Source organism: Rhipicephalus sanguineus, chromosome 1 (assembly GCF_013339695.2).
Source record: "Rhipicephalus sanguineus isolate Rsan-2018 chromosome 1, BIME_Rsan_1.4, whole genome shotgun sequence".
NCBI lineage: Eukaryota > Metazoa > Arthropoda > Arachnida > Ixodida > Ixodidae > Rhipicephalus > Rhipicephalus sanguineus.
Genome location: NC_051176.1, coordinates 94,262,798 through 94,289,360, shown reverse-complemented (window position 1 = coordinate 94,289,360; position 26,563 = coordinate 94,262,798).

Sequence of the window (26,563 nt, the reverse complement as noted above, 5' to 3'; positions counted from 1 at the left end):
CGAATTTTCTAGTGGCCCTATACCCTTCTCCAAGTTTGCGCGAGCGAACTTTGCAGCGAAGCGTGGTGTCGCCTATTGTTGGCTTTATGTCATGAATTATAATAGTAGCAGCATAGTTTCACACCGTTTCTCTTTACTGGTAGGCAATTAAACGGGAGGTCTGTGCGTTTATTTGTGCCGACAATGCCGTTTCACAGGACAAACAGAACTGAAAGCACGAAAGGCAGGTGAAATATCACGAAAATTTGAAGTTCCGCCCGCGACTGGAAAGGTGGCACCGAAGAGACTCGCGCAGTTCCGTAAGCAGCAACTTAGTTATATAGGAGGGCTCCGATAACGAGTATTACTAAGAGTTAAAAGCTATGCGCTAATTGCTTCTGGTTAAAATTAATCACTGCACTAGCGAGCAAATGGTGCGGACGAGCCGAATAGTCGTGTGTGTATTGCCGTCCCCTTTTATACGGTCGCCCGGGTGCATTTTGTCCTTTAGGAAACCTTGTTTCGCTGTACCGCGTTCCAGTTCTCTCTTCGCGCTTCCTGTTTTCATACGGCGTGTGTTACGTCGCTGCGAACGATCAACAAGAACGAAAGAGAGAGGGTTATTTGTTACCAATTGAAAACGTTTACTGGGAGCCGGCTACTGCGAAACACCTTGCGCTGCTCAATGAGCGATAAGATGAAGCATGGGAAGTGCTTCGCCTGGCACCAAGCGCGTTGGGAGGCCGCGTTCCAACGAGGCAACCCGTAAGCTTTTGTCCCGTGCTGGACCAGAGAGAAAGCGAAGCGAGCGCTTTCTCACGGGAAGCTCGGCGGACGATGAGCCGGCCACCGAGCGCTCGTACTGCGCAGTATACGTGCGATTAACCGTGCTGGGCGCGTACGCCGGCGATGATGATCTGCGAAAGAAATTGCGGCCCGCTCTTGTTTCTCTCTCTCGGCGTTCCAGGGTCACGACAGGGTCGTTTGCAACTAAAGCGAGCGAGGGAGAAGGGCCGTCGCGAAAGCGGGTCGTCTTCTTCGCTGCCGGTGGCAGGCGAGCCCTCTCCGGTCTTTCCTTCCTTCCTGTCGTAACCTTCCGCGTGCGGGACGCGTCCCCGGACACGCGTTCCTCATCTGTATACCCTCGTGCATCGCCGGTCAGTCGGTCAGTCCCGCACCACCCTGCGGGCGTGTGCCGTTTTATTGTGCATATACGGAGGGTCACTCACGCCTGCTTATAAGGCCGCATTGCTCGGCCGAGGCAAACGGCCAAGCGTACCGTGCGTGGGAAACCTGCCGCAACGACAACACAATTGAAGGAACTAAAAGAGTTCAAGAAAACAGCCCGAGCGAATGACATTGGCTTATGAGCTGATCAGAGACGAGCCATGTATCAGTGGCATCCATGTTCGTGACGGCGACAGATTTGCCGAGCGGTGCATCCTTCACTTGCGTGGCTTCGGTTGCGTTAAAATACTGCCATAATAGCGGATCTTTTCTTCCAATATGATCAAACACGAGCATTTGAAAAGAAACTGGCTTAGAGCAGCAGGAATACCATATATTTAGCAAATGAATAAAATAAACAACTTTATTTGCAGTCCTGCGAGGTTAATTTGGGACGGGCCTCATTCCCGGCCTAGGCATCGGCCGCGAGCCCTTGGGCTCGGGCGGCTTCCTTGGCTCGCTGGACGGCCCAGAGTTAATGTTCTAATGTGGAGCTGAGAATAGCCGCTTCCCCGCGCTCCTTGCAATTCGAGACTGTTTAGTGAATTAAAAAAAAAACATCAGAAAAGAAAAACATGTGCGAGGCAGGGGCCAGTTGAAGTTGCAGAGAAAGTGACGCTTAGAGCGACAGTAGAGTGAGACCATGAATCGGTTTAGGGTAATAAATTGTACTCGGAGGACTCTAATGTCGTTAATTTCACCATCATAGGTCTATTAATAGAGGAGAAAATCAAGATCAAAATTTCATTCTTAAATTTCGCGCCAATATCCCCGCGCGTGACTTCACGAATCTCAAAGTGTAATTTTCGTATTTTCGCGTCATTGGCTTAAGGAAATTTCCTGAAAGTTGGTATGTTAAGTCTATGCCCCCTCAGGGAGGAGAATGTACCTCATTTTCACTGATTAGAAACTACGTAGGACCTAGTAGACACCGTCAAAATCTATGACGTCACGGCGTTTGGTGCGAGAACTTCAAGGAGGCGTCGACGCCCGCATTTTCTTTTTGCTCGTTTTCTCGCTTACCAGGCGTCTTCTCGCGGAAAGCTTGGTGGTTTTGTAATTGATAAAGAGCACTTTACTAATACGAGAAAAGTCGTTTTTTCTCTTTTAGTGTCCCTTTAAGTACAGTGTATTCACCCCTCCATGTAATGAGGTTCGCAATTGAAAGATCGGGATACTGGTTAGTATGAAAGTAGGACGTGTGGTAAATGTGACGTGTCGGCCCCGAAGAAAACGATATCAAGCGCGACCGCAAGTGAGCTTGAGCAGTTTCATATTTGTTGTTACCTTACTAATGACGCTCGATATGATAACATTGAAAGAGGTTTGTTACGATCTGCAAAGACGCTAGCCATCACTTAATGGGACACTAAAGAGAAAAACGATTTTTCTCGTATCAGAAAATTACCATTTCACAATACCAAAAGCACCTCTCCTGCCGAGAGATGATGCTTATTTGGTAAGCGAGAAAACGCGTAAAAAGAAAACACAGGGGTGTCCGTGCCGCCTTGTATTTCACGCACCAGCACGCATGCAGTGACGTCATGGATTTTGATGGCTTCTGTTAGGGCCTACATACCCTTTTAGCAGCAAAAACTGATTGCGTTGTGATCTGTTCAGGATACGGTATATGCTAGAGGCCCGTGTACTGTGCGATGCCAATGCACGTTAAAGAACCCCAGGTGGTCGAAATTTCCAGAGCCCTCCACTACGGCGTCCCTCATAATCGTATCGTGGTTTCGGCAAGTAAATCCCCGGGTACTGTTTAAGCCTAATCGGAGACCAATTCTGCGGGGCAAGCAATATCTTCTAAGAGGGAAGGAAAAGACGCTTTCAATCTAAACGGAACTCTTATTCCAAACTGTCGCTGTCCGAGTCCATCTGTGCCCGGTCGTGGTTCTCAGTCCAGTCGAGGTTCAAGTCCACCAGAAGTGGTCTCGCGCACAGCTGCTGTGGTGGAATGAAGGGAGGGTGAAGTTTGAAAGTTGTCTGAGAGATAGTTGCTTGAAGGAATTTCAGTAAGTGCATGAAGTGCCTTGTGATATTCCACTTGCTTAGGAGGGGGGGGGGGAGCGGAGTGATACGCCCAATTTGCCCGGTGTGTTCTCAATTTTACTCCCAGAGAAGCGTGAATGTTTTCCGGGAAAAAAAAAGCATGGTTCAATGGGTCTCAGGGTAGCGCTCGTACATCGGCGCATGCGTGGCACCGCCAGTCGCAACCGGTCGTCTGTATCAGCCACGCTGTCGTTGTTCCTCGCTGCCTCTACCGGCACTCATTGTTCGAGACCGCTGTCGAACGACTGTCCGACGTTCGACTTTGTTTCGCGCCGCTTCTTTTGTCGTGCATGCGCGCACCTGCGAAGCTGCTTCCTTTTGGGTTTCGATTTCGTGCCGGCGTCGCGTCCCTTCCACTGCTGCATGCGGTCGACGAAGGAAGCAAACGACAAGACGCAGAGCACTGCATTGACTTGGCGCGCATCTGCATTTCGCATACGCATGTATTCGCGGCTCGCCTTTTGTGAGCGCCTCAGACTTTTGTTCTGATTGAGCGCTTGAAATGCAACAGCGCCGCTTTTTTTTTCTTTTTCGCCTATCATACGGGACGCGTCCCTGCGCCCTTCCTGCAGTACGAGCGAACGTACAGAGCGAGCTCATGAACACCTGGACGAGCTTCTGAGTCTGCATATCTATCTTACGAAGTTTCTTACAGCAATCCGTACCGTCCTGAGAATTTATCTCGACCCTGGTGGGAGAGGGTTCGAATGCCGAATGTATGCGCTCTAGCAAAAGTGAAAGCAATTTACTGAATAAGCACGCAACTGGGACGTGTATATCATGCAGGGACGCATTTTGTAATGATCCATTTCCTATTCGATTCCTGACGGTAACAGCACACCGCCGCGGCGTCCTGGCACATGACGACTGGCGAGAATGGAAAATGAAATCTGTCGTCACCAAACGTGGCCCACGTTATTCTTCCTTTTTTTAGGGGATAATAATAATATCCTGGGTGTTACGTGCCAGAACCACGATGTGATGCACGCCGTAATGGATGGCTCCGGAAATTTAGACCATGTCGTTTTCTTTAATGTGCACTGACACTCAGTATACGCGGGCTTCTAGCATTTCGTCTCCATCGAAATGCGACCGCCACCGCCGTGGTCGAACCCGCGACTTTCGGGTCAGCAGCCGAGCACCGTAACCACTGCTCCACCGCGCTGGACGCCACCCCCCCTCCCCCATTTTCTTTTTAGGGGAAAGGGGGCGATGTTAATGGTGAGCAATTACACTAGAAGTTGTAGCGAAGCCTTCGAACTTGGTAATGGGTCGTCCTCTCGAGCACCTTCAAGTGGGTCGCCCTCTTCGGCTCGAAGAGAAGGCAGCTCGCGCTGAGAGTCGGCCCCGCCTTGACTGTCGCTGTATCGTCGAGTACCGTCGCCGCTAATAAACCTCTTTATAATTTGGTGGAGGTGCTGGGCCTTCACAACAACTTCGGCCCTCCTTCGATGCCCCTGGCTCTTCGATCCCGTACCCTGCCGCCTACCATGCCTCAAGACGCCTCCCAGCAAACGCCCCCGCCCGCACCGACCTCATGTCCTGGTGTCCCTCGTATTCGCGACCCTCCCATCTTCACTGGCGCCGATGGCACCGACGTGGAGGACTGGCTCGCGATTTACGAGCGCGTGAGTGTCCCCAATAAATGGGACGAGGCAGAAAAATTTACTAACCTGGTTTTCTACGTCGCGGGTGTGGCGGGCCTGTGGTACAACGACCACGCATCCGATTTACGACGTGGTCCGACTTCAAGACCGCCATTATCAACGTGTTTGGCCGCCCTGCCGTTCGTAAGCTGCAGGCCGAACAGCGCTTACGTGAACGCGCTCAGCAGACCGGTGAATCATTCACCAGTTACATTGAAGACGTCCTCGATTTCTGTAAGAAAGCCGACGCCACCATGTCCGAGTGTGACAAGATCAGGCACATCATGAAAGGCATCTACGACGACGCCTTCACCATGCTGCTCGCCAAGAACCCCAGCACAGTGGCAGAGGTCATAACGCTCTGCCAAAGCTATGAGGAGCTGCGCCAGCAGCGGTCGATGACCCGTCGCTCTCCATCACGCGACGCCGAGCTCGCTGGCTTGTCAACCGTACCCGACCACTCCGCGTTGCTCGCAGAGATGAAGACAATCGTGCGCGAGGAAATCGCGCGCCAGTTCTCTCTGCTGGACTTTGCTCGCCCTCGGTACGCTCAACAGCCGTCGCCCACCCTTCTGCCTCCCCTCCGTCGAGCAATCGAGCAGGAAATCGCGGAGGTAATGCCCGAGTACCACCAGCACCATCCGGCTCCTGCACCTTTGAGCTACGCCCAAGTTGTCGCAAGAACGCCCCCACCAATCGCTACGGCTGCCCCACACATTTACGCCGAAGCCTCCGCTCGACCTCACTCTCTCGAAGCGAATGTACCGGTAACCTACGTCGACGTCACGCACAGGCCACGACAGCAGCCCACCATGCAGTCCTATCAGTTGCCGCCCCGTCAATCCCGTCCTGCACCATGGGCGGGCCCTGCCCCAGCGAACCGATGGCGCACACCTGATAACCGCCCCATATGCTTCGCATGTGGTTACGCCGGCCACGTGGCGCGCTATTGCAATCGCGTGCAGCCGCCTAGAGACGTGTCGCCTGCCACCAGCCTACGCCTCCGTCGCCGACGTCTCGCCCAGCTGCATCTACCCGCCGTTCACAGTCACCACGACGCCGCTCGCTGTCACCGATGCGGCCACGTCCGGTCCCACGCGATCAGGAAAACTAGTCGTCGCAGTCCACGAGGCAAGAGCTGCGACGCTGTCGAACTGCGAAAGCCCTCAGCGAAGCCCATCGAACGTGATAGACGTTTTTGTGGACGGTGTTCACGCATCTGCCCTTATCGATACTGGAGCCGCCGTATCCGTTATGGACGCTAAACTAAGCCGCCTGCTGCGAAAAGTGACGACGCCACTTTCCGGGCTCTCCCTCCGTACAGCCAGCGCCCAAAGTATTCACCCGACGGCAGTATGCACCGCCCGCGTCATCATTCAGGACGCTCTGTACGCCGTCGAATTCATTATAATTTCTTCATGCTCTCACGACGTCATCCTTGGATGGGATTTTCTCGCCCGCCACGACGCCGTCATTCATTGCGCACCAGCCGAAATAGAGCTCTCACCATTCTCAGATTTGACGCCGGCAGACAGTTCATCGGCTGCGACGAAGGTATTCGTCAAAGACGACATCACAGTTCCTGCAAGTTCGTCAACGGCTGTGTCAGTCTATTACACCGGTCTCTGCGACGCCGTTGCACTCCTTTCTCCATGTGACCGCGTTTTCACTAGGAAAGGCTTGCTGGTGCCATTTGCGACCGTGGAAATCGCTCAGGGCGACACGGATATTTTTGTGACCAACCCATCCCCGTTCATTGTTACGTTGGTGCGAGGGGAATGTCTCGGCAGAGTGGAACCCCTCGAAGACGCACAAGTTATGGATGCAGCCGACGACACGCACTGTCCCAGTTCCCGTACGCTCAGTGCTGTTTCCACGTCCGATTCGTCACCTGCTGATGTGTTTAGGTCCTCCATTGCTGACAACCTCACATCGGTCCAGCGTTCCCAACTTCTGTGCCTGCTGGAAGAATTTCGTTCTTCTTTCGATATCGGCCAAACTTCTCTTGGCCGCACTTCCGTTGTTACGCATCGCATCGACACTGGCGCCCAACCACCACTGCGGCAACGTCCATATCGCGTGTCTCCCGCAGAACGTCGGGTCATTAATGAGCAAGTCGGCGATATGCTTCGACGCGACGTTATTCGGCCCTCGAACAGCCCATGGGCGTCTCCCGTTGTTCTCGTTGCGAAGAAGGACGGTTCCGTGCGGTTCTGTGCGGACTACCGACGGCTCAACAAGATCACTCGCAAGGATGTTTATCCGCTGCCGCGAATCGACGACGCGATTGACAGCCTGCAAGGAGCCGAATTCTTTTCATCTCTTGATCTGCGCTCGGGGTACTGGCAAGTGCCCATGGAGGATGACGCTCGACCGAAGACAGCCTTTGTCACGCCCGACGGCTTGTACGAGTTCAACGTCATGCCGTTTGGTCTGTGTAATGCGCCGGCGACCTTCGAGGGCATGATGGACACCGTTCTGCGCAACTTGAAATGGCACACGTGCTTGTGTTACCTGGACGACGTCGTGGTTTTCGCTCCGGACTTCTCCACGCACCTCCAACGTCTGCGGCATGTTTTGACGCGTTTGCGCAACGCCGGCCTCCAACTGAATCTGAAGAAGTGCGATTTGCAGCACGGCAGCTGACAATCCTCGGCTACGTCGTGTCCAAGGACGGAATCCTTCCCGATCCGACCAAACTTCGGGCCGTGGCCGAATTTCCCAAACCTACGTCCGTCAAAGAACTGCGCAGTTTCGTAGGACTGTGTTCGTACTTTCGACGCTTCATACGAAACTTTGCCACCATCATATCACCGCTGACGAAGCTGCTTGGAGGTAACGGGCCCCTAAAGTCGTGGTCGTCTGAGTGTGACGACGCGTTCGCAAAGCTCCGTCGTTTGTTGACGTCTCCTCCCATACTACGCCACTACGATCCTACGGCCCCAACGGAGGTACACACGGATGCCAGCGGTGTAGGCCTCGGCGCTGTCCTTGCGCAGCGCAAACCAGGGTTCCCCGAATATGTCGTGGCATACGCAAGCCGTACGCTTACCAGAGCCGAGACCAATTACACGGTCACGGAAAAAGAGTGCCTGGCGATCATCTGGGCCCTTACAAAGTTTCGACCTTATTTGTATGGCCACCCATTTAATGTCATCACCGACCATCATGCACTATGCTGGCTGTCGTCACTGAAGGATCCCTCAGGCCGTCTCGCCCGCTGGGCACTTCGCCTGCAAGACTACGACATCCGCGTGCTGTACCGCAACGGACGCCAGCATGCTGACGCCGACGCCCTCTCGCGCTCTCCCTTGCCTGACGACAATGCCCCTTGCTCAGTATCTCACATAGCTGTTGCTTCAATCGACGTTCACACCATCGCTACCGAACAGCGCAAGGATAAATGGATCACCTCGCTGATCGACTTGCTCACTGATCCGTCCGCAACACCATCCACTCGCGCGTTGCGTCGTCAAGCCCACCATTTCGCCGTTCGCGACGACCTACTGCGCCGACGCAATTACGACGCCGACGGCCGCCAGTGGCTACTAGTGATACCCCACAGTCTGCGTTCTGAAATATGCGAGGCCTTCCACTCTGACCCGCAATGCGCGCACTCTGGGGTATCCAAAACTTACCACCGCATTCGACAACGATACTTCTGGCGAGGGATGTACCGCTACGTGCAGAAGTTCGTTCGCTCCTGCCTCGATTGCCAACGCCGAAAACCTGCAACGCACGTGTCGCCAGCAGGTCTACAACCATTACCTTGCCCTAACCGTCCGTTTGGGCGCGTGGGCATCGATTTGTACGGACCACTTCCTCTGACTTCGGCTGGTAACCGCTGGGCCATCGTCGCTGTTGACCATCTAACGCGATACGCCGAAACCGCCGCCCTCCCAGCGGCTACAGCGCGCGATGTTGCCTCCTTCCTACTACACCGATTCATACTGCGTCACGGACCACCCCAAGAGCTTCTCAGCGATCGAGGCCGTGTCTTCTTGTCGGAAGTCGTGGAAGCCATTCTCAAAGAGTGCCATGCTGTTAATCGCAAAACTACTGCTTACCACACGCAGACGAATGGCCTAACCGAACGCTTTAACCGCGCGCTCGGCGACATGCTCTCGATGTACGTCGCCGCCGATCACACCAATTGGGATGCCATTCTGCCCTTCGTCACCTACGCCTATAACACCGCCCCTCAGAGCACTACTGGTTTTTCACCCTTCTTCTTACTGTACGGAAGGCACCCGTCGCACACCATCGACACGATACTTCCATACAAGCCGGATCGCTCTGAATGTGCGCCTATTTCTGCCACAGCCAGACTTGCTGAGGAGTGTCGTGAGCTCTCCAAGACCTTCACTACGCATAACCAAGAGCGGCAGAAGAGCATTCGCGGTGACAACACCACTTCTGCGCCCACGTTCCTCCCTGGAGCGCTCGTTTGGCTCTCTGTCCCTACCACTGCAACTGGCCTCTCTTCCAAACACCTGCACAAATACGAAGGCCCCTACTGTGTCGTCGAACGCACATCCCCGGTCAACTACCTCATCGAACCCATCGAACCGTCTTCGGACATGCGCCGTCGAGGGCGCGACATTGTCCACGTGGAGCGCCTGAAGCCCTACCACGACCCCCTCATAGTGACTAGTTGCTAGGTCGCCAGGTGGCTCCCTTTTCCTACCCGGGGGTAATTGTAGTGAAGCGTTCGAACTTGGTAATGGGTCGTCCTCTCGAGCACCTTCTAGTGGGTCGCCCTCTTCGGCTCGAAGAGAAGGCAGCTCGCGCTGAGAGTCGGCCCCGCCTTGACTGTCGCTGTATCGTCGAGTATCGTCGCCGCTAATAAACCTCTTTATAAAGTGAACAAAATATTGTCCTTAAGTGAACTTAGCTCTAAGTTCATTTTGTTTGCGCCCCTTGTACAAATATCGTCTTCCAAGAAATTTACGCCGAAATTCTGAGTTTGACACTGATATGACAGCCTGAACTGGGAATGTCGGCTTAAAGACGCGTCCCAGAATGGTGCACAAATCGTTGCGCGCAGAGTGTTCGTTTGAAAGCTATAGGACGACCAGATAGACGTGGTATATTATAGCCCAGTGCATTGCTATTTGCGTGTACAGTGCCGCATGCTGAGCTCGAGGTCGGGGATTGGATCCCGGCTGCGGTGATCCGCATTTAGCTGGGCGGCGCAGTGCAAAAATACTCGTGGTGCTTGGATCTAGGCGATAGATATGATGCCCCTGTTGGTCAGAATTAATCTGCTGTACCTCCACCCTCACCCACACGGTGTATACATCATGGTCGCATCGTGATTTTGGCACGTGAAACCCCAGCAGTTGTTGTTGTTGTTGTTGTTGTTGTTTTCACAGAGGGGGGCAAATAACAGTTACAATGCCGTTTTCGCCTGTAGCAAAGAAGAAACATGTATAGACTACTTTACGTAAGACATGTGGGCGCCGCCAAATTGGGCTGTTAAGCGAACGTCATCTTAGTTTTCCATGTCGCGACGTGAGCTGATAAGGTCAGGAAACGCCGAACGCACCATGCAACCCAGCCGTTTTCTCGTGTATACGCCCACCGCCGCGCTGTTTGCTGAGTTGTTGAAGATAAAAAAACATGGCTGATCCCTCTGTCATAGGAATCGGTATAACACGAAAGTGAAACGTGTCTTCACAAACGTAGTTGAGCGTTTGTTGTGCATTCTTTCACCCCAAGCGCGAAAGAATGAATGCTACAGCATCAAATTGTAATGTTACGCGAAGAACGGCAAGCCGCTCGAAACTTGCAATGCGCTGCTCAAGCAGAAAGGACGCGCGGAACGGACATACACAGGATGAGCGCGAACTGTCACAGTTGTAACTTATTTCTGTGTGAGCAGCGCGCTCCTTTCGCAAAAGCGGCCGCTGCAGTGAGCGAGGTGTTCTTCGTGCTCTCAACGGAAACTTGCAGGCAGAGCGCAAGACGTACAAACCACCGAGATCACGAGATAAGCGCCCGCGCGAGCGACCACGCGCTGTCGAGGCGCGCGCTAATCCGCGTGAGGGATGTCTTTTAAAGCGCGCTCTTCTTTACGCTCTTCGAGCCCTCCGCGCCATCTCGCTAGTGATAACGAAAACGCGCTGTAGCGCCGATCTCTGAGTACCGCCACCGGCAAATGGTGTACATAAATAGCTCGCCGTTAGCACAGCAGAGGAACATGCCGTCCGTGACGGAGTCGTTTCGCGCTGACGATCGAGAGGTCGTAAGTTCGACTCCCGTTGACGGAACTTTTTCTAGTTTTTTCTTTGCCATATGTTAGTCTTTATATTTTACAACGTCATATCCGTGACGGGAATGCGTCAGTGGAGCCGTGGTGGACCCCGGCATAAAACACTATCGTGTTAAAAAACGGCAAGGTTAACAGCCCAATATGGCGGCGCTGAAACACATCCGTAAAATAGTCTATACGCAACGAAGTGCGTCACTCTGTGGGACAGCGGTGATATTAAGATGCTCAAAAATGCAAACTTGGCTGGATGGACAAACTTAGGCGCGCTTATCTCGGAGCACTGTATATATAAGAAACCGAGCGAACTAAACAGGCTTTAGAATGTGCATGCGTAATTTTTTTTTAATTTTCAGTACATATGGTACACCCTAAAAGCTGAAAAAATATTAATGTATGAGCTTAGGAAAATTGGATACTTCCTGGCCAAGCAGCACAAAAACATCAGTGCAAGTCGCATCTGTGTTGCTTCCGAAGAGAAATCGTTGAACATAAAAAGTCGCTGGGGCCAACTTTACGACAAGAGTACTTGACTTCGTCAGGGTAGCGGCATTGAATCCCGGCCGCGGCGGCCGCATTTTCGATGGAGGCGAAAATGCCTGAGGCCCGTGTGCTTAGATTTAGGTGCACGTTAAAGAACTCCAGGTGGTCGAAATTTCCGGAGGCATTCCTCATAATCATTTCGTGGTTTTGGGACGCCAAACCCTGACAATTATTATTATTACTTGACTTCGTCAAGAGCAGCAACATCTGCGTGTGGGAATGTATACTGCATGTAGCTCGCATATGTAGAATTTTAAGCATATCACCATTCGGAGTCTAATTTTAAGGCCCTGCATAGTAACGACACTTAGGAAAGCGTGAAAAAATAAAATTTCCCAGCTGCCTGAATGTGAAACAAAACCGCAACTTCCTATACTTGTGCAAGGGCACTGGCTGACAGAGACGGACACGGGCATATGTATATATAACCATATAACTTTCATTTGATGTAACCTTCGCGCGGCAGGTTTCGTTCCCTGCTAGCGCCTTTTCTATTTTGTACGCTCAACGCATCTCACGTACGACTCTTCGTTATTTATAGCTGCGTATACCCTTTGTTGATCGGCGCAGTGGCGTGCTTGTCACTATGTCTTCAACCGCGCCAATGTTCCGGGACCGAGCACCTCCGTCTCGAGTTTTTCCCGCTCAATTTGCACCTTTGCGTTCGGCGCGACTCACAGTTCGTGGACAGGCGGAAGGAGGGCACGAGGAAAATAAGGTCTTTCTCGTACGAAAAAAAAAAATACGTAAACATATAAAAGAAAAGCTCAAGACAAAAGACCAGTTCCGTGCTCTCGCTGTCCGGGAAGCCCATACAAAACGCAAGAAGTCACGTGTCAGTGGCTGTCAAGTGCTGATGCAAAATGCAAAAAAAAAAAAGGAAGGAAAGCGGCGTCACTTTAGAACGACGCTGTACACCGCCGTTACTGGCGCCGTTTCTCTTTCAGCGCTAATTTTTCTCGTTCCCTTCTTCCTCTGGCTCGCACACTTTTGACAACTTCGCTTGTCCGCGCTCACGTCGAGCTACGACGTGCCGGGCGTAACCGTCCCTGATTGAAGGACGGCGAAGATTGTTGCGCTTGCCGGGAAATAAACTTTTGTTTCGTGGCGCCGCCGAAAGTTTAGCAACTTCCGTTTCTTCAGCGGGGCGTCCCGCGCTGTCTTTTTGCCCCACCATTCGAAGTGATAAGCCTCTCTTTAGTGGTGCCTGTCTTTCTTCAGCGCCTCTTCCCTTCTCTTCTTCGACTTTGTTATAGGTGGAGCGTGAGGCTTAATTTACGCCGCGGTCGGTGGTTCTTTATTTCCGTCCGGCCAGTCTATCTTCCCGAAAAACCTGAGGGTATACCGCTCGTATAATCGCCGGAGAAATTACCGATCGATACTTGCGCTGTCGAGCGTTCTCGGTATCGAATCGGTATTGAAAATTAGAAACTTCTGCCGTCTAATGCGTCAGAAGGTATCCGGAGTTAAAAACTTTCATTGCTTCTGCAGTCTAATGTCCGCGCCTGAGCCATGCCTATGGGACTTGCAATTGTAGCACGAATTTCGAAAAGAGGTTAGCTTTTGAAATCGAATGCATTCAGATATATGCGAGAAACATATGCCACAAGATTCGGATAACGAATATCAGGATTAACTTTTATCGTCAACTATTTGCCAGTCCAGTACCTGCCTTGCGAAAAAAATCTTGCAGGCATGTAGTATAAGGGAATGTCGTGAATCACGGGAGCCGGAAAATTGTACGTATCGACCAAAAATAAAAGTATCCAAGGCAAGCTATTAACTATTCTATTCCCACCCTTTATGTAATACCCTTGTGTGGTGTCCATCAGAAATAATTAATGAATGACGCTCCAGAAGGGAGCCACTGACAATGCCACGATTCGTGTTACGTCGAGTGACGCTACTCCGCATTATGTATTACGCAGAACAGCTTCACTCGATGCCACACGAACCGCACCAGTGGGAATGGCTCTGCATGTGATGTTCTCTTCGCGTTGCCGCTGCAGAACCTGCATAGCTGCGGACTCGAATGTTCGGGGGTCACTGGAGCGCGATTTAAGCTATAGTGCCTTGGAATGTGACGTGCGCTGTAATAAAAGCAAACTTCTGTTGTCATATTGTCATATTGGTAGGAGAAAACGCGATCGCATTCCGCGTATGAAAAAGACTACATTGCTCCTCTTAGGACGTTGGCCGGAAAAAGAAAAGAACGTAGTATCCAGAAAAACGCAGGCACAATATCAACGAAACTGCATTATAAATATACGCCTTTGTATCTCATATATAGTCGTCCTGGTGAGTATTACACACAAAAGTGCGTGCTATAAAAATGGTCATTCGGTCTCTCACTCTTTTTTAGGCAATTTCTGTGACAGAATCGACATATTTGCACAGCGCAGTATGAACGAGGACACATGAAAGGACGCAACACAGTCGCTGTGTTGTGTCCTCGTTCATATGTCCGCTTTTCATGTGTCCTGTGTTTCATGTGTCCTGTGTCATGTGTCCTCGTTCATATTGCGCTGTGCAAATATGTCGATTCTAAATCTCCAACTAGCCCAAGCTGTCGTTCTGTGCCAGCCTGCCCCAAGAATGAAAAACGCGCGCATATGGCGGGATGTCGGGCCGCACGTTCCAAAACAGCTAAATATATTTGAAGGAAGAATAGTGGCCTGCCGCAAAAGTGTAGACTCACTAAGCATAAAATTTGACATCTTGTTAGTATGTTCGCCGCGGTTTTATATATGCGTTGGCTACAAGAAGCACGCCAGCTGACAATGTCGTTCTGGCGCGGAGCAAACTCACGTTTCTTGACCCTTTAGTATATATGGAGGTAAATTGACCGAGTGTGCGCGGCAAGGTGAGAACAAAATCACGATTCCATGCAGCCTTCTCCTCCTGCAACATCAATACGTACGCAAAAAAAAAAAAAGAGATTTGCAAAGCAAAAGAAAGGAATGAAAGGCACGGACATTGTCTCCTAGTCTCCAATGCTACGAGTTGGCTGGTGCTTTACCGTTCTCCGAGTTGAAGGTAGCCAGTTAAACGATGGGAGCGCCTCAGGCTTTGCCTCGGCGTCACTGTGGAAGCCATTTGAATGCAAATGGGCACGGAGACTATTCGAGTCGGCCCTGAGAAGCCGCCCATAGCGACGGCAGTTTGCCTAGAGTTCTATTACATCACGTGCTGCCGTACGCAGAAACGCAACACTCAAAAAAATAATATAAAAGCGGTGTCCGAGGAATGCCGACAGAGACGTGTAGTGGGCGGTGTGACCGAAGCGCCTGCACAATTGAAAAACAAAGCGAAAATAAAGGAGGGAGGGAAAGAGCGCGCTGCAAAGGGGTCATATGTCCCTGCTGGATTCCCAGTCGATGCATCATCGGCCTGCTTACCTCATCGATTTCCGTTTCTTTTCTTCTGTTAATATTCGTCCTCTTGTTTTTGTCGCACTAGGAGGGAAATACTTTCTTATGTCGATTCTCTGATGCACGCCCAGCAGGTGCTAGCGCTTAATCATCGTTTCCCAAAGCATTCCGTATAAAATATCAGTCTTCTCTCAGTAGTTTCACGACCCCCCCCCCCCTCTTTGCCATTCCCCGCTTATGGCACGCTTTCGATTACTAGGAAACGAATTCGATCTTCCCAATCAGCTGTGAACGCACAGAAACGGAAAACAGCAATATGGAGGCGGTCAACGCCAACCAACGCGTAATCCGATACACACGACGAAGGGACCCGCTGATTCCAAGCGCGAACAACGAATTTCAGGCACATTGACGTTAACTCATGACAGACAACGTACCAGGAATTTTAATCTCGCAGGCCTGGTAGGTGCACCAATGTATAAACGTTGTTACCACACCTTAATATAGGGCGGCTCGAACGGGAGTATGAACACGGTCACTGGCTGAAATAATCAGTATACCATGCGATCGCGGCGTTGTGACGCGTTTGGGTTGTGAGCATGTGGTTGTGACGCGTTTCTGCGGCGGGTGCGGTACCTGACCACGCTGCTATGTTTTCGTTGGAGGCGGTAGTAACGTAAAAACTCCATAGAACCATGGATTGACAAAATTAATGCGCAGTCCCCTACAGTACGGATTATCGCAACTCTTCTTTCGCTTTAGGACGTTAATTAATTGCATTAAGATCGGTGGTTTAACACTCAAACCGCGATTTGATTATGACGCACGCCGTATGTGGAGTACACGTACGGCGCACATTGGACTTATTGTGATCTACTGTGGTTCTCACGTTCATCTAAATCTAAGTAAGCGGGCGCTTTTGCATTTCGCCATCATCGACACGTAGTCGCTTCAGCCGGGATCGAACCACAGCACGGTGCCATAGCCCGCGACCCACCGCGGCGAGAGGACGTTGAACTCAATAAGCTCGGTTTACCTTTTTTGAAAACAAAGCGAAAATGTCTTGAGTGCCAGTAAAAAAAGAAAAAAGAAAAAAAAGAACGGCCGAACAAGAGAGTGGTCAGACGATCAGCCGTGTTCGCCCGGGGAAGGCAGTAATGGCATAAAATTCGACAGAACGGATATCAAACAACAGATGACAGGCACCATTACCAGGTCAATCAATCAGCGCGCAAATAATGGGCGACGTTCACGTCTCCCCCTCCCCTCGGACGATGGCGTAATTGGGGCGAATGGGCCTCGTATAGTGTACAGTGTACGTCTCGTAATCTGCAGCGACCCCGTGCACGCGCGCACTCGCGGTGTGGGCGGATGGGCTCGCGGAATTATCATGTAATGAAGGGCGGCGTGCCCGCGGTACCGAGGTGCGCGTCGCTCGTTTCCGGTTCGCGGTAATTTGGCCCAGCTGACGAACGCCACCCCGCATTCCATTTCACCGCCCGCTCGACGCTATCTTATCTGCACCGGTGTTGCTGCAGCGTTAATAGCGCGTGCGTATGTATACTACAAGATATCGCATCGGATGCCGTTGTTCAGGAGACATTCCCAGTAACGTTGCATGCTATCGGAGACCTTTAAAGGCGAGAATGATAAGGTTCGTCATGATAAGAAACGGGTGGTTCTTATCTAGCTGGTCAGACACATACGTACGCGTTTTTATGTGTCGCAAGGTAAGTACACATGGGCGTGTGAGATATACACGGTAAGGTTGAAACGCGAATGGGGGCGTCGTGTCCAATCGGACAGCACGTACGAAATAAAAGGAAGTAAAGGTAATAAGCGACCATATTTATTTGAGTCGCATCCCGTGTCCTTCTTTTGAGCTGACATTTTCATCGATATACCGCGTATTTGTGTTCTTTTCTTTTTATATAGATAATGCAGATTTCTTTTTTATGTTGTCCTCGACAGATGGCATAATTGTAGTCGTTGAGCTCGGTTTCTCTAAGCAATGTGCTTGCGCGCGAAATCCAAACTCATTTTCTGCTAATTAATAAAGAAGCACTGGTTTAATTTTGAATCGCAGTTAAAATAGAGTGCAATTTACGAATTGCAACCTGTGATATCGGTAGGCCTATACACTCTGAGCGAACTATCTTGGTAACGCGATTTTCGAGGAATTCATTCGCAACTGTCTCGACAAAATACATGAGCGTTCTAGTTATAGTCTTGTGCGAAGTTACACAAAACAACGTTTTGGAAAAAAAGAAAAGATCTGGAGCAACAGCACATTTCATACCCAAGTTTGATGGCGCATATTCTACGGAATTCATTCCAAGTGCACGCATGCCTTCCAAACTCTGCGGCTACAATAACTCGAATGCCATATAGACCGTAATGTACTTAATTTTCTAAAAAGTTCTGCAGATCCCACGCATTGTGGGAATCGAACTTGTGCGAAGCAGTCAGCGAATAGCTGCCTCTGCCGCATTTTTTGGCTTTGAGCCATCTCTTACGCGTTGTATCGACGTCTTTGTGTAAATTGATTAGTTTTGTCCATATCGCGCCGAATACACTGGCGTGTAAAGGTATCGAATTATCGTTAAATAGTCGACTACGTGTTCTATATTTCTTTTTTCTTTCTTTTTCCAATATCTGCCGTGTAGAGCAAACGAGCTCAATGTCTAGAATTTTGCCATCTGTTGCAGGCGATATCAAAATATTCCGCATTAAAAGAAAAACAAAAAAAACCAGAAAAACACCGTACATAATTTGAACCAAGTAAGTCATATTCAGCCACGCTGAAGTGTATACAAGCTATATATCAAACCGAAACCAAATGATCTTCCGCGTTGTGTCAGTGACTCAGCGCTCTCGTAGACTTGCTCTGAACGTACAAAACTAACGTTCAACAGGCTAATCATTTCTTTAGGATGCAAGGCTACATATTTAACAGGTTATAGGCCGTCATAAAATTGAATATATGACCGACATGACACGAGAGCAAATATCAAGCGCAGTAAGCATTCGACCCATAAGCAAGGATAACTTTGCCGCTGCATCCACTTGCCACAATTTACGCGTGCAAGTTGCGTGCGCGCCTCGGTTATTTTAAAAGCGCATTCATATACACATACGAGCCTTAGCTTCGTGCAGAGCCTAAGGCGTCTCGCTGCTGAGCTCGAGAACGCGGGTTCAATTCCTCGCCACGGCGGCTGAATTTCGATGAGCGCGAAATGCAAGAACATCCGTGTACTTAGACCTAGATTTAGGTGCACGTTCAAAAAAGCCAGATGGCCAAAATTAATCCGGATCCCTCCACTACGGCCTGCCTCACATTCATATCGTGGTTAAATCTCAGAAGTTATTGGCATTATCATATTCACTGCACATCCATTTAAAACTGCATGCAACGCCCCCTGCGCTTTCTGTGGCTTCAGAGGGCCAAAATAAAAATGAGGCTTTGCCACTTAAAACTCCAGAATTGATTAAAGTATTTCAAGCGCATCTGTATAAACAACGCGCTAAGGTCGTCAGGCTGCAGAGAATGAGCGAGGGTTCGGAGAATTTCGCACACGTGCTTTGCACGTGTGCGGTAATAGTGTTCAGTAGTACTTTGTCACTAGGATAGCGGGGACGTCGGCGTAGCTGTGCCAAAGCCAGATGGCAGTGATTGGCTATACCTTGTTATAGGAGGCGGGCAGCCAGTCGACGTCATCTGAGCCAGCGAAGTGTGGCAAACACCGGCGCCGTCGGTGGCATTCCGCCGGGGAAGCTTGAAGACTTCCTCGAAACACTCGCGACCACACCGACATCGCTTCGCGTTCGCTTTTCCGCCGGCAATAGCGCCGTTCTTTTTTTTTTTTCCGACCCGGCAGCGCGTAACAAGGCGTTCGTCGCTATTTCGGGACCTGTCCGCATACAACACGACCAACGAGCGACATACTCTCGCGAGTAGAGGCGCATACCGCTGCATAACAACCTCCCCCCCCCCCCCCCCCCCCCCCCCCCAACCTCAAGTCACTGTTTGTTTGCTTTTCACCCTCTTTGTTTTCCACTGAAGCTCTCGTTTTTGCTTTGCTCTCATCCCTGTAGACGCTTTTTTCTCCGGCTGCTGCCTAACAATCTACGTGACAGCACTCGCGAACGAAGTTGTCTCGGCAGCACTTGGCTGACTGCGCTAGTCGCGCGGAAACTCTGGCAGACTAATGGGCGCTCCGCGTCAGTCGAGCCCGCTCCGTCAATTCATCAGCCGGCGCGACGAGACGCCGACCGACCGACTGCGGCTGCGGTCGAGACCACGAGCGAGCGCCCGCGAGAAGCCGGAAATTCCGCAACCTCGCTGCTTGTGTGGCGAACGAGACGTGTGAAAAATGACCGCGCCTTCCATCCTTTTTTTTCTGCGATATGAAGGCTCGAAGAAGGAAAGAAAACTCTCTGCTCCTCGCGCTGACTTATGGTGGGAACATAAGGAAAATGCCTGACAAACCGTTTGAAAGCGCGTGCGCAGTCGTGCTGTGCTACTTTTCTTGCCCCGTACGTCCTCGTATTGTTTCTTGAAAAGAAAAAAAAATAAATCTGGACATCGGGTCATGTTGTATATATGCTGTATAGTTCCCATTTTCGACGGTGCTGGTGGTATACAGGTATATATATGGTTCGGCAGACGGCGCAATGAGGACGGGTTCTATGATGATGTACTGCAGGACATCAGCCCTCAGAATGAACTTAGCTGCACGGTCCACAAGCACATTACGAAGGCTAGCGATGATGGCCCTCCAAATCCATCTATACCAGCCATAAGCGTTCGCAGCATTTGATGATGGCGTCGAGCACGATAACATACAGACAGAGAGAGAGAAGAATGAATGAAAAGCATATAGGTTAACCATGTGGTACTGAACGCGCTTGGCTACCCTACACATGGTTAGATGAAAAGAGCTAGGAAAATATTAAGATGAGGAGACAGAGTCACCTGTGTTGATATCGTCAAGGCTTAGAGAGAGAGCGAGTGTAAACATCTTTACTTGAAAAGACAGAATGAAATTCGCTGCTTCCCTTTATCGCGGGTGGTCGCTCAGTCCGACAGTCTGCTGAAATTGCAACAGCGCTTTATTAGTTTTCGAGTATGGATATGTTATATGCAGTACCATGGCCCCGAGATGTTTTATAAACAGGAGAGCTACCCGTTTGAGGTCAGGCCTTTCATTTTCAAAGCATATGCGCAGTAAAAAGCATGTATTCCACAAATCTTTCCTCCGATGTCACACGCATTCCATTCGTCGTTATGGATCATTCCGACCAAGAATAAGTATGCATTGATGAATGCAACGTCTGGGTAAAGAATGTGTGTATTCTTACACCGTGGTCTGGTCGTAGGCGACAAAACCTGTTACCCGGTCCTCACATTAGTGAAGACCGGGTAACACTATTATTATTATTATTATTATTATTATTATTATTAGTAGTAGTAGTAGTAGTAGTAGTAGTAGTAGTAGTAGTAGTAGTAGTAGTAGTAGTAGTAGTAGTAGTAGTAGTAGTAGTAGTAGTAGTCATCGTCGTCATCGAAGCAGACCTATCGAAATGACTGCGCTAAGACGGTGTTCTCATAGAAATCAGCCAACGTTAAAGGTCTACTCAAAACTGCATCCGGCCCACCTTGACACCGAAGCTACTTATGCCACACTTCAAAAATCGCGAATAAGGGGAAAATTGCCTTACGCATACTCATCAGCTATATTAGAGCACACTGCGCTGATCGTCGCGTCCTTCATCACAGAGTGCGCGCGACGTATCGTCGTTCTCGCTGGAACTGTGCACCTTCAACACTTGATTGAGATCCTTTCGGTACGCCACAGGAATATCGATAGCTGCTCGCGCGGGAAACAAAAGTAGCGGGATGCATAGTGGAGTTTCTGTATAACCTTGTGCCTTATGTGCGACATGCATACCAAGCAGTCGGACTTGGAAGATTGATCCTCAACTGTGTTGCAATGGACGCCTGCAGACTTCGCTTCAGTTATTGTACGGTCCCCTCTTTAAGGTTTTCTTTTTCGATTTATTCTTTTTTTTTCTTTCCTTTTTTCAGCATCGCAGTCAGCATCTTGCGGTGGATGTTCGCAGTTAAATAGGTGCCATGGTCACGGGGCGTAGGGTAAGGGGTGGCGCTGGTTAACACTCCCAGGGCTAATCTTGTACACTAATACCCCAGATGTTGCATCGTATTATGGAAGACGGGCTGAGATATGTCTTCGTGTGCCTTATTGTTTGTACATATTTATGTAACATAACAATGGTATTGTCACAATTGTTATGTCATCCTCCAGCTTTATTGTCTGTTTAACTGTGTTATTTAGGGTTGCAATTATAATTTCAAGGGCACTTTGGGTCATTTCATCGAAAACCTCTTGAAAAGGCGTTGAATTAATGTATTTTCCCTTTTGCATTTTTACCCGCTATCATGTGTGAAGCAAAGGTGATCACCGTGTGGGTCAAGAAAAGGTAGTCATAGAGTGGCCATAGTCGCGGCTTCTAAGCTTAGAGGCTTCCAAAGCAACGTCGAGCGGCGCCACTGCTCTTATGGCAACTAGGGGCATCCACGGACACAACACTGCCGCCCCCGCTTCCGCGCACACGCAGAGCTCTCGGATTTCATCTGGGGTGCGTCACAATGTAACTATTGCTGACTAGCAGTGCTCCGGGCCCAATGAGGAGCGCATGCGCGCACGCGTCCATGCCGCCGCCGCTGGCCAATCCGGCGATAAACCGCCTTCGCCGGCAGCGTTTATCCCCAGTAACGCATAGCTCGGCCGCGCGAACGTCGCGCCCACACTTGAGCTTGGAATCTCTATAGGGAACCTTCATATTGGAACCGTGTTCCTCGCGAAGGTTCTTTTTCTCCGGCCCGAATGTCGCCCCGTGACTGTCTGTGTAGGATGATGCATCACTGACGTGTGATATCAACGTCCGCCGGGCGACGACGCGATGCGCTCGACACAATTAACTTCGCATGAAGCCGATGCGTGTCAGTGTTCGCATGTCCCCCATGGTGCAGCTGCAATAATGATCGAAACAAGCTTCCTCCAGGGCCTTGTCTGTGCAAGTCGCCTAGGCATTCCCCTGTCAGAGAATAGTATACCTACCCATCAAGGGCTACGTTGACAACTCCGATCTGTGTGTGTGTGTGTGTGTGTGTGTGTGTGTGTGTGTGTGTGTGTGTGTGTGTGTGTGTGTGTGTGTGTGTGTGTGTGTGTGTGTGTGTGTGTGTGTGTGTGTGTGTGTGTGTGTGTGTGTGTGTGTGTTTCGAGAGCAAAGAGCACGCGTTCTCCCTCACAATTTTCGGATATTTACGTCTTCAACCGTTGCCAGATAAAACCTTCGTCACAGCCTTACGAAGTGAGCGAGAGGGACATCTTCTGAAAGGAAACGGCTGAGTACCTGGCCTTGGTCATTGAGTTCTAATCACAGACGAGGCATCACAGATGAGAATCACAGACGAGTCGCCCGCATAGTTTGCTTTCTTCGAGAATCTCTACAACAGCCTTTATCGCCTTTTACCACATACTCCAAAACCATTAACTCGTCCAGATAGTGTCCGGTTGTCGGTGTGCACCAAAGGGACACTCTCTTCTCTTTCTTGATGCCCGCGCTGCACTCAGGACACAGTCGGCAGGCACGCACAACACACACAAGGGATACGGTCGATTGTCTACGGTACAGAACACTAAGCATAGCCCCAGTGATAGGAAGATAGTAAGGGCCTCTTCAAGCCTCAGCTATTTGTACGAGGCTCGCGTTTAAGATGGCGTGCACCAGATTAAAAGGGCACTAAAGTGAAACAATTGATCAGTTCATGATGACAAATTATTCCGTTATTACATTATTGCAGTGAATTCCGCGATTATAGGTTTATTATTAAAAGATAAAACTTAAAGTCAACGTTTCATTCTTTCAAATCTCCGCACGACAATGTCAGCGTGATGTCACGGATTTCGGTGTGTGTGTGTGTGTTTAGGTGTGTGTTTAGGTGTGTGCGCGCGCGTGCGTGTGTGTGTGTGTGTGTGTGTGTGTGTGTGTGTGTGTGTGTGTGTGTGTGTGTGTGTGTGTGTGTGTGTGTGTGTGTGTGTGTGTGTTCGTATTTTAGTCATGTTCGTTCATTTATTCACAAAACTTTCTTTACAAGAGCCCTGTAGCCCGGTCTACACCGGCTTGGTACGTTAAGTCTCTAGCCTCCTCAGAAAACAATGTACTTAATTTTTACCGATTAAGAACTATGTGCGCCTGTCTCCACTAATGAAAAAGTTAATTAATCTAATTTCATTAACAACTGCTGTAATTGATGTTTTAAGATCTCGGCTGCCGCAGAAAATATAATGATGAAGGCAGCGAGCAGATATCCTTTATTTTTTTAGGATTTTCGAACACAATTCTTGAAACACAATGTGTATATGTTCGTTATACGAAAATACTGTTTAGTTGAAAGTCAGCGCTTGTCTCAGTCGTGCCTTTTCCGTCTCTTCCTCGCTTTTGTGCTGTTAAGGTCATCAGGCGGACCGACGATGAGGAATGAATATAATCGAACGAAAATAATCCCGACATATAATACGGCTCCTGACTCTATGCGGTAACTGGCGCCGACATTGGCAAAGGCAAACGCGCGGTTGCGAAGCGCTTGAGTCACGGCCGGGCCTAGTTGGCGTATAAGCGGCGGAACGCATGCATAGCATTACGGGAAGCTCGTGTTGCTCGCCAACCTCGCTTCCGTAACGTGACCGGTGGCCAGCTAGCGCCTACCGAGTGACGGAGCGAAAACACACGAAAACACAGCGCGATACTTTCGCCAAGCTTGCACGGACGCCCGTCGCGAAGTGTGCGATTCGCGAACAGGAGTGGCTTCACCCGAGTATTCACATCTCCGGGACTACCCGGTGGACTTGTGAAATACTCTTCCCAAGGAGAATAAAAAAAGATCTATTGAAGTGCGCCGATGTGTTGTCTGTACACATTACACACCCGCAGATGAGTGGTAACATCTTTGACGGGAAGGCCGTAAGGTATATGGCTGGCCATTACTGACACTTCACGAACGCAAGGGTTGCCGGGCTGCCATATCATTCAAATATCGACACACTCAAGTGGTCTTAGAAGTTCAATTACTGGCAGTAGCATGAAACGAAGGCGCCTTGAGACGGTGGACATGTATAAGAATTTTCATTGAAGTATGTCACGACAGAGGTCGCTGAATTTAAATTAGGATTTTTCTTTTGTCGACTCACTGGCATATGCTGACTTTCGTAGCGGGACGTTTCTCCAGCTTTTCGCAAGCGCACATATAAGGTGCGGCGGTGTCGCCACGGTTCTACAGGTTGCAGGACTCAAGGTAAGGCGTCTCAACATTGATACGCCGTAGGCGCAAGGCGTAGTAGCTTATGCGAGGCCAACCATGGCGTCCTATATGCAGATGAAACACACGTTCATTCATCTGCTGTCATATTAACGTGCCACTATCTACTTTGGGGGATACATGAGCGGAAAGAGCAGTTGGGCTTCGCAGGTCAGTCCCTGGATTACGCTGTAACTTTGCATCACTCACTGACAACAATGACCTCGTGTCACCGCGCACACGGTGACTATACAAAACGTAACGAGCCGCCCTTATGTGGTCATTTTTTTCTTTGCACATCTAAGGGTTGTCGTGCACACTCCACAGGCTGTGTGTTCATTAAGGCGTAATGACAAGCTCTCACTATCAAACAACCACACTTCTCTTGATTGCACCTTCCTTTATAACTCGTCTCAGTCAACTAAAAACTGTAGGTACGATATTTCCTACTACAAGTGCAGGTATTCAGTTAGCGTGCAGCTGCACTGAAAAAGAAACGTTTAATTCTTTTTGTTCTTAACACCACCTGCCATATTTCGTTTGTTTAGTTATAGCGGGCAGACTACAGAATCAGTACTTAAGTGGGCCTGAATATATAGCAAGAAACGAAGCATATATAATATGCAAACACGAACGGTGCGCCAAGAGTAACAGAAAACATAGAGGAGTCGACGTAAAGACGGCCGCGCCCTGTTCATTCTCAATCTGCCGAAGTAATTGCGCCCATACATTTTGCGCGAGCGTTGCCCGTCGTTATTTTAGCAGCCGCCGCGACGGCCCAACGGTTGCGGTGCCCGGCTGCCGACCCGAAAGACGCGGGTTCGATCCCGGCCGCGGCGGTCGCATTTACATGGCGGCGAAGTGCTATAGAGGCCCGTGTACTGTGCGATGTCAGTGCACGTTAAAGAACCCAGGTGGTCGAAATTATCCAGAGCCCTCCACTAAGGCGTCTCTCATCGCCTGAGTCGCTTTGGGACGCTAAACCTCATATACAACGAACCAACCAACCAACCAACCGTCTTAATTTCAGCCACACTGCGCCCACAACGAACGCCTGTCGCTTGGCAGTCTATACGCACCAAGTCACTGCGCAGTCGCTCCAGCGCTCGCGAGATAGACCGCCGCAGCCGACGCAAAGCGGCTGCCCTTCTCACGCGCGCAGAAGCACGCCGACACGCCCCCAGTATTTCTGCTCTGGCGTCTAACTCGCACGGGGGCACACCACGCGGTATGCATAATTTCTTCATTTGACAGAGCGCGGCTCTCCTCCTAGCTGGACCGGCGATCCGCTGCAGCGGCCTTGTCCGTCTCCGAGCGAGAAAGCTTTCTTTGTTGTTTTTTTCTTGCACGCGTATGCGTGATCCCACACAGCGGTTCTGCTGCGTAACTGCGCGTGGCACGGCGCGTTGTTGCGCCGCGGGCGTGTGATGTGTGCGTATGCTGCGCGTCGCTCGGTGGCCGCCCGGTAACCCACTCGTCGTGATGCGGCCGGTCGGTCGCTGACGAAATCAAGGGCGCGGCGCAGCGCTCCGCCGACCTGTCATCCGCCTGTCCCTCTTCTGTGCCTCTATCCTCGAGCTCTGCTCATTTTGTCCATTCGATCGACTGGCACGTATCGGTGCTACGCGAGGTCGCTCAAGCGGTGGCGGGTGCGTCGTGTAGCGCCGTTCGCAATTAACTTGTCGCCATACCAACAGGGACGATCTTAGTTTTTAACGTACCGCTGCGAGCGTGAATTTGAAAGGTTACGATGGAGAGCCGGCATTCCAAACAGCCGTTTCGAGCGCGTTATGAAATCGCGCGGCCGGGCTATAGCTTAGAGAGAGCTACAGATGGAGAAGGAAGGGAAACCGGAGGGGTTAGCCCCGCTGATAGCCCTGGCATGCAGGTGATAGAGGCCGTCAACGGGCAATAGCAACTTCTTTCAAGGCTATATACAAACTGCATTATGAACTTCATAAGCATACACGGCTGAGCTTTACACGAACATGATCCCCAGCAACCTCTTTTTAATTAGAAGCAGTTATCAGACGCGTGATATATTTTCAGAGCTATAATTTCCGCAAAGGTGGGCGTTTGCAAAGTATAG